This window comes from Balaenoptera borealis (assembly GCF_965194805.1).
Source record: "Balaenoptera borealis genome assembly, chromosome: 16".
NCBI classification, from domain to species: domain Eukaryota; kingdom Metazoa; phylum Chordata; class Mammalia; order Artiodactyla; family Balaenopteridae; genus Balaenoptera; species Balaenoptera borealis.
The window spans coordinates 10095137-10104718 of NC_138872.1; positions in this window are offsets into that span (position 1 = coordinate 10095137).

A 9582-nucleotide genomic window follows, 5' to 3' on the forward strand; every position below is an offset into this window, starting at 1 on the left:
GAGAACTGTAATATTTACATCAATTTTGAGGGAATGTAATATCACTTTTGTTCTTGTGTTCTTAAGCCGATTTCTATAGTTGACTCAAAATTGACCTTGACTAAAGTCATTTTTGTACATGGATCTTTTTTAAAGTTAGCTGAGTCTTAAATTTGTCAGTGAGGCTATCGCTAGAGTTTTTAAAATATATAACTAGCCCTCTTGTTTGGTAAATAAAGAATGAGGTAAAGAAAATTTTCCCCAGGGCATAGATCTGCTAAATTAATTTTATCACAAAAATGGTAAGATAGTGGTCTAAATCCTATCAACATATACATAGGGATCTACATTGTGGCAGTATTTGTAATAGTAGAAAGAAGAGAAATACCTCAATATCCACTGGCGGTTTCTTTAAAAAATTATCATACATGCAAAGAATAAAATAATACTAAAATGAATAAGAAGCCATCCCAACACGAAAAGCATCTGCTGTACTGCTAATTGAAAGGTGAATTGTGAAGCTGCATGTGCTATGTGATCTACTTGTGGATGGGATGGTTGGAGTGGTGGACAGACAGATGGATGGACTCATTAATAAGAGTTATCTCCAAGGTATGGAAGGGGTGAGGAAAAGGAAGAGAGAGGTTAGGTGTTTACATTTTTTCATATTAAATTATTTACAGTGGGCATGTAAAGGTTTTCTCATTTAAAAAAAAATCACTATTTCACTATTGCCAATTGTCCCAAAGACTGGAGGACAGGCTGATTCTAACATTTCACTGGTTGATTTTTTTTAAAGAATATTCATTAAAAAGTATAAAATTATTTTATATCCTTGTCATTTAACTTTTCATGGGTATATGTCCACATAGTTCAAAAGTCCAAAACTAGAAAATGGTTAAAAAAATGGTTCCCTCCCAGAACTAAGTTTCCCTCCCCAGGAGTAATCACTGGTACCATTTTTATATGCATCTTCCTAGGTATATTTTAAGCATATTCAAGGAAATGCATATGTGTGTATATACACATATATAATAAGTTTATGTAAGTATAAGAAGAAGTATAAAAATATTCTTTTGTGGGAATTCCCTGGTAGTCCAGCAGTTAGGACTCCACACTTTCACTGCCATGGTCCTGGGTTCAATCCCTGGTCAGGGAACTAAGATCCCATAAGCTGCGCAGCACAGCCAAAAAAAAAAAAATTATTTTCTTTTCCCACAAATGGTGCCCTGCTATTCAAACTGGTCTGTATTTTGTTTTTTGTTTTTTCACTTAACTATATATAAAGAGAATTATTTTTTAACAGCTAAATGAATGACTAACCACAGAGCCAAAAGCATCCTTGGGTTTTATGCAACTGTTTCTAAGTCAAGAATTACTCGGCCAATGGTTGGCACACTGACGTATATGAACATTCAGAGTACTCTTGGACTCCAGATGGCCGTGGTCAGAGAACTAACAGGGGACTAATGGCAGTGGTTGGGAGACTTCTCGGGAGAAAAGACATCGAGATGCAATGTCAAGATCCCAGACTTTTCAACCAGTCAGTCCTGGGTTCACATCTAAGCCCTCCCACCTACTTACCAGTTATATATATGACTTCACGCATGTTCACGTCGCTAAGCCTCAGTATCCCTGTCTGTAAAATGGGGATAATGACAGTCACAACCTCCCAGGCTTGTAAATGAGAAAATGTAAAATGTCTGCCTCCCCCGTTACAGACCCACTACGTAACTCTTCCCTAACTGCAATCACTATCATTAAACAGAGGGAGATTGAAAGAAGGCAGTTTACTTTTTCCCAGGAAAGTAGTCCTGGACCAACATATTTTGAAAGTAGCCCCATTTTTCCTAGAGAGAGAGGGTTATATGGAGGGAGGGGCAATTCGTACTGTCCAAAAGTTCCCCCACTTGCTTTTCGTACCGACCCCTCACACCACACATGAATACCCTGCTGGAGAGCTGGTTTAGGGCCCTGCATGAACTGTGTTCAGCCTGGTTAATTTCTGAGCAGGTGTAGGTAGCTTTTAAGCTGTAAGACGTTTTACATTTGGAAATCAATGTCCTTTAGGAAGGACTATAGCGGCGATTCTCAAACATGAGCATCCATGCAGAGGGCCTTTTCAACCCCAGATTGCTGGAACCCACCTCCAGAGTTTCTGATTTCGTAGATCTGGGATGAGACCTGAGAAATCGCATTTCTAACAGGTTCCGAGGTGGTGCTGACCCTGCTTATCTGGGGACCCACTTCGAGAGCCTTGGAGTGTGTGCTCCAAAGGTAGGGTGGCTGGCTTCTCATTCTGGCCTTGCCACCCACTGGTTACGTGATCTTTGGACAGATTGTTTAACCTCTCCCCAGCCTCAGTTTCCCCATCTATACAATGGAAACATACAAGGGCTGCTGTAAGGGTTTGGTGGGTTCATACACACTTAAGCATCCCGCCAAAGTAATTGGAACCTCTTATTCATACCTGGTAGTGCCTCTGACACCAAGTCAACTGTTTAATCAAATACCTTTCTTTACTCTTCTTTTAGGAATAATAATAGCCATCATTTTCTTGAACACTTACTTGCTGGTCAAAATATGCTTCCTCTCAGAATAGGCAAATTAGATTCCTGTCTTATACTGCAGAGCAGTTTGCTTTGAAAGGGCACTAAAACTCTCCTGGAGGACTTCCCTGGTGGCGCAGGTGTTAAGAATCCACCTGCCAATGCAGGGACACGGGTTTGAGCCCTGGTCCGGGAAGATCCCACATGCCAGGGAGCAACTAAGCCCATGCGCCACAACTACTGAACCTGTGCTGTAGAGCCTGCAAGCCACAACTACTGAGCCCACATGACACACTACTGAAGCCCGAGCGCCTAGAGCCCATGCTCCGCAACGAGAAGCCACTGCAATGAGAAGCCCGCGCACCACAAAGAAGAGTAACCCCCGCTCGCCGCAACTAGAGAAAGCCTGCGCGCAGCAACGAAGACCCAACACAGCCAAAAATAAATTAATTAATTTAAAAAAAAACAAAACTCTCCTGGAGAAGAGAAATATATTCAATATGTGTTACATGCATTATACACATATAATGTATTACATTTGTTACATTATATGTATATATATGTATGTGTGTGTATATATACATATCTATAATGTAATACCTCTATACACACACACACACATATTCTATTACTGATCTGACACAGCCTAACATTGTCTCAATGGGTAAAGGCACATCTTATCTTTGAGGGGTAACATATTAAAGCCTTCTAAATTTTACTTCTAATGATTCCACTCTAATTAATTAGCTTTATTCTCAGAGGACAGAGCTGTGAGGGAAAGGTAGATTCTAGTTGGAGGGAGGTGAGGGAAGGAATGTGAAAGTCAGGTAGAAATGGGGAAAGAAAAATTGGGAGGGCCCTTCTTTCCTTTCTGATCTCAACTTGAAGTTGAGATGGTCAAGAGCAGGGCAGCTGGATTTGGACTACTTGTGTTTCAATCCACTTTGACCTATCTGATCTTGAGCAAAGTGTGCCCTGGTGTCCTCATCTGTAAACTGGGGTAAAGATGGAAGTACTTAATTACAAGGGTTTTTTCAAAATCACATTCATATATCCATTCAGTCACTGCCTATTTCTCATCTACTCTTTGTCCTGCATGCTGGGGCTAAAGGGTTCACCAAGACCAACAAGGTCCCTGCCCCATGGACTTGCAGGCTGTTGTCCAGTTGGAGGAGGGGACATGTAGGAACAGTCAGTAAATCCATAAGCAAATAGTAAAGGAGACGATGTTGGCCAGCAATAGTGCACTGAAGAAACTGTGATGGTGACTCAGGACAAGGGGACCACTTTCACTGAGGTGGTCAGGGAAGGCTTCCTGGAGGAGGTGGCTTTTGGCTGAGACTGGATGATGCAGAAGCGACCATGTGAACATCTTGGGAAAGACAAGCAGCGAGAACAGCCAATGCAGATGCCCTGAGGAGGGAATAAGCCAGGGTTGGAATTACACAAAGAAGCCCAGGGCGGTCAGAACCAGATTGGAGGAGACCTCACTGGTGCAAAGAGAAAGTGAGGGAAGGCACTGAAGGATTTTTGTTGTTGTTCAGATGTGGTTTTGTTGGGTCTTTTTTTTTTTTTTCTTTTTTTTTTAAATTTATTTATTTATGGCTGTGTTGGGTCTTCGTTTCTGTGCAAGGGCTTTCTCTAGTTGCGGCGAGCGGGGACCACTCTTCATCGCGGTGCGCGGGCCTCTCACTATCGCGGCCTCTCTTGTTGCGGAGCACAGGCTCCAGACGCGCAGGCTCAGTAATTGTGGCTCACGGGCCCAGTTGCTCCGTGGCATGTGGGGTCTTCCCAGACCAGGGCTCGAACCTGTGTCCGCTGCATTGGCAGGCAGATTCTCAACCACTGCGCCACCAGGGAAGCCCCTTTTTTGCATTTCTTAATAAGACAATTTAAATGTATGAGGTTAAATGTTAAGTTACTTTCACAAATTTCTAACAACTTAGAACAAATATAAGTAATCTTTATTGTTTTAAAGTCTCTATCCATGTCAAACTTTAATGATGGTTTAAGTAAACGTGGACCTTCTGTTGAAATCAAAATACAGTACTGGGACTTCCCTAGTGGCGCAGTGGTTAAGAATCCGCCTGCCAATGCAGGGGACACGGGTTCAGTCCCTGGTCCGGGAAGATCCCACATGCCGCGGAGCAACAAGCCCATGCACCACAACTACTGAGCCTGTGCTCTAGAGCCTGCGAGCCACAACTACTGAGCGTGAGTGCCACAACTACTGAAGCCCGTGTGCCTAGAGCCCGTGCTCTGCAACAAGAGAAGCCACCGATCACTGCAACTAGAGGAAGCCCACATGCAGCAATGAAGACCCAATGCAGCCAAAAAAATAAACAAAATTAAAACAAAAAATATAGTACTTAACACTATTTCATTTTGGAGGGTCCAGTGACATGAAAAGAATGTATTCCTAAGAATTATATTAAATGAATCCATATTTGAAAAAATACTACCTAGGCCGTAAAACTTGAATATGAGCAGTTATAGCATCAACTAAAGATAGCAGTTAGACCAGAAGGAGATAAATCAAAATTATTTTTATAGACAGAAGACATGGGCATATGTCTTGTTGTGGCTGTGGATGAGGTTTCACAGCCCAGCTGCTATGAAAGCGGAATCAAACCTGCACGTGACCCCCAAACTCTGAGCCCTCCCAGCATGACCTTCCAGCTTCCCGGGGAACCTGGTGACCCAGGGGATCCCCTGATACTTCTGGGCATCCGCGGGCTGCGTGTGGAACAGGAAGAGCAAACGCTCCACTTGGGAAAGGTTGGAACTTGAACTGCAGGTTGGCCAGTATTCGCCTGATGTGATCGTTTTCCTTTCTCAGCTCATTGCGCTTCCTCTTGGTGGACAGAGCTGCCACCCACCTTTCTTGGGCTCTTTTCTCATAGAAGAGGATCTCGCTTTGCTAGGAGAACGTGGTTCTCTCCAATTCTTAGTCCGTGTCTTCCTCCATCTTCTCGTAGAGGCTGCACTTCTGACATATATAGTCCAGTCTTCCACGCACTTTGGGACATTTCTTCTCCATCTCCAGGCCATGTGTTTCCTCCTCAATTGATTTTCTCAGGAGCTGCTTTACGTGCTCTTGATGTAATTCAGGCAGCATTCCAAGTTTCAGCAGAAGCGTCTGAATCTCACCTTCCAGCTGTGCGTTTTCAGACTGCAAGGATGCTTGCTCCGATTGGAGACTTTTTAGTTGTCACGTTAGCTCTTCATTGATTTGATTTGATGCACACAGTTTTCTGGATATTTCTTTTTTTTCCTCTTCGTGCCTTTTAAAGGCCACTTTTAAGTTTAATAGCCTAAATGAGACTCTTCAGATCAGCTTCCGACAAGTTCATTAGATGATGGTCATTTTCTGCTTCTCTTTTTTCCTCTACTTCCAAGTTGCCCGTCTCTACGTGACCCTCTTTCAAGAGATCAGGCAAGTGTATGGTCTTCAGCGTGGTTTTGATGAGTGAATTCAGGTGGCTTATTTTATCATCCAGCATCCGCTGCATTCGTGCATTTGAGCATTCCAGCAAATCTTTTCGCCCCTTCAGGTCCTGCATTCTCTGCTTCCATCCCTCCGTTTCTTGGGAGAGCAGTTCTAGACTTTGCTGAAGATGAGTATTTTCATTCAAACCATCCATTAATTTCTCCTGGGGGTGTCGTACTTTGTCCTGAGATGTTTTCAAGATGTTTTTTGCCTCGGCCACCTGGGATTGGTGGGATTCTGATGTGTCTCCAAATGATCGTATCTGTCCTTGGTGGTGAGCCATCATCAGCCCGTGAAATGAAAGTTGAGGGGCCTCACTTTTCTGTCCTTTTTCAAGGAAGTCTTTCATGTCCTCAAGAGATGAGCCATTCGGATTTCTATTAAGTGCCTCCAAGCAAAGGATTTGTAACGTGGGCGTGCTGGCCTCCACCGTGGGTGTCTTGAGGGCTTCATAGGCTCGTGCCGTTAGTTCAGTCTTCTCCCTGAATTTTCTGTAGACTTCAGCCCGGACAGAACACCTCTCGGCCAGCTCTGCTCGTCTTCTTAAAGTACTTCGGCTCTTTACTGTGAAAACCACCATAGCAGCACACAGCAGGATCTCCCAGGGAAACCCCAAGGGACCTGGAACTCCTCTCAAGGTCACAGACATCACCAGGAGAGCATCCCACAGCAGTTCTAGGACCAGCAGGGAAGACATTTTGGCGGCAGGCAGCAGGCCCTCCCTGGTCCCATGGGCATCACAGCTCTGCCTGTGATCACCAGTGTCCCATGGACCACAACTGACCACACGGAACCCTGCGGGGTGCTCCGTCTCTACGACAAACTGGTGCCTGGCAAACAGGGCAAACCACCTTTAGGGTTAGGGGAAGGGAGACCCACTATGTTCTAGAAAAACATACTCTCTGACTGCTCAGCTCACTACACAGATAGTGATACCACCTGTACAGGACATTCTGGGAATGGAAAGGGCTGATGCAGCCTGGAGCTGGAAGTGGCCGTAGAGCAAAGCTAGAGGGTCAAGCAGTGCCACGTCCTACACCCTTCTCTTCAGAGTGGTGAGCCCAGGCCCCTGGGTGAGATCTCATGATCCCAAGTTTCCCTCTGCCTCAGGGAAGCCCGGTCCTGACTACAAAGGTCCAAGGGATCTCCCTCCTCTAAGACTTTCTCTCTTGTGTTTGGCCAATGTTTGGGCAAGGACAGAGGACAGAAGGTTGTCCCCAGATGGACTAACAGATGGGATTTCAATCATCAGAATTCAGGAGAAATGAATCACAACTGGCAGGGTATTACAGGTTCGTGGATTTTCTGAGGAGCCTGTTTGCCTCCATTAAATCCAAGTGTTCCATCCGGGATCGACTCAGGGACCCAGGCTCCTTCGCAACGTGGCTCTGCCGTCTTCAGCCCACGGCCCCCAGGGTTCCCTGGGGACAGTCTCCAGTCCGCCGAGGCATCTGCAGCCTGTGCCTCTGCAGAGGGAGCGGGTCCTTTTTGGTTAGTTTACCACCTTTTCCGTCGTCAAGCCCCATCTCCCTCCGCTAGTGTCTCTCTGCGGTCAGGCTCAGAGCCTCGTGTTCCATCACCCAGGACTCTGCCATGAGCAGCCAGGGGAGGGTTTAAGCAGGAGAGTGACATGATGTTTGACAAAGAGTAGGGGGAGGGGTTGGAGGAGGACGTGTCAAGAATGGAAGGGGTTTGAGCACCACTTGAGTTAGTAGTCTAGGTCTGAGTCAGTGGTGCCAAGCCTAAGGAGATGGCCATGGTGTTTGATTCTAGGGGCTGAACTCGGGATTACGGGAGGTACGTGTGGCACAGATAGCACTCAACAGAAGTGTCATGGCCGTTCAGTTCTGGTTCCCGTTTCCCGACCACGTGATAACTAATAGGGTCTGAACTGTCCCTGCCTCTGTAGCCAGCTCTCCAGAAAGCATGCCCACAGCCTTGGGGATGCGTTTCTTCCCAATATTCACTCCCACGCTGTCTGCCCCCGAGTCTGTGGGGCGGTGTGGGGCAGCTCAGAGAAGAGGGGCTGGGAGTGAGGATGCCTGCCAGGGCACTGTGCCAGCTCTGTGTCAACTGCCAGCTCCACTGGGTCTCAGTTTTCCCATCTGTAAAGTCATCAGGCTGGCGTCAAGTTCTTATACTTCGTAAACCTGTAGGGTGAATTTTTTACTTGAATAGGTTATACATTGATATACTACAAATTCAAAAAGTACAAAAGGGTAGGCAATAAAAGAATAAATTTTTCTTTCTCCATTCCCCACCCACCCACTTCCCTTCCCTGAAGCTAGTTGGTTTATCATTTTCCTGTGTATCCTTCCAGAGTTAATTCCTTGCATACATAAGAAAATAAACATATATCACACCTTAAAAATGATGAATACATGACACCAGTTTGCATGTTACTTTTTTACTCACCTGCACATGACAGAGGTTATCCATGTCAGTGTATTAAATGCTTCCCCTTTCCTTTTGATGAAGGTACCATAATTTCCTTGACCATTCTCCTATTGATAGACAAGCAATTTGGCAATGTTTGCCAAAATTAATCATGTACCTTTGTTTTGGGGGGTTTTAAAAAAATATTTATTTATTTAATTGGCTGCACCAGGTCTTAGTTGCGGCACACAGGATCTTCTTTGCAGCATGCGGGATCTTTTAGTTGTGGCATGCAGGATCAAGTTCCCTGACCAAGGATCGAACCCAGCCCCCCTGCACTGGGAGCGTGGAGCCTTAACCGCTGGACCACCAGGGAAGTCCCTAATCATGTATCTTTGACTTTGATCTAGCTATTCCATTTCTAGCAATTAAGCTGCAGATAGTCTCACTGTTGTGAAAAATTCAGTATGTACCAGTTTATAATCTGCAGTAATATTTATTATGTAATTAAAAACATGGTAAAATTTTTTTAACATTTCTAATGAAAAGAATCTATGAAAGATGAGAAGCCAAAGAGTGTTCTGTTTAAGAAAAAAGCTTCTGGGACTTCCCTGGTGGTCCAGTGGGTAAGACTCCGCGCTCCCAATGCAGGGGGGCCGGGTTCCATCCCTGGTCGGTGAACTAGATCCCACATGCATCCTGCAACTAAGCGTCCACATACCGCAACTAAGAAGTCCGCATGCCACAACTAAAAGATCCCACATGCTGCAACGAAGACCCGGCACAGCCAAAATAAATAAATAAATAAAAATATTTTTTAAAAGAAAAAAGTTTCCAAAATAATCCAGATTTGAAAACCAGCTTTAATACTTCGTGGAGAAGCTACTTTCCCTCTCTGAGCCTCAGTTTGTTTATCTATAGAATGGGTGTAATAGTCATGCCCACCTTACAGGGTCATAGTGGGGGCATTCAGTAATTGGTAGCTGCCATGATGCTCACTGTTGTGATGATGATCATTATTATTACTTACTTTAATCTTTGTTTTGGGTGAAGTATATCTGGTGGGTTCTCTGGTATGGCACAGAGTCAGAAGCCTGAAATGAGGAAACCACTATTCCACAACTTCCTTGGACATCAGAAATCCTCACCTTTTCCTCTGGAAATATGAGTATGGATGACATGTCACAT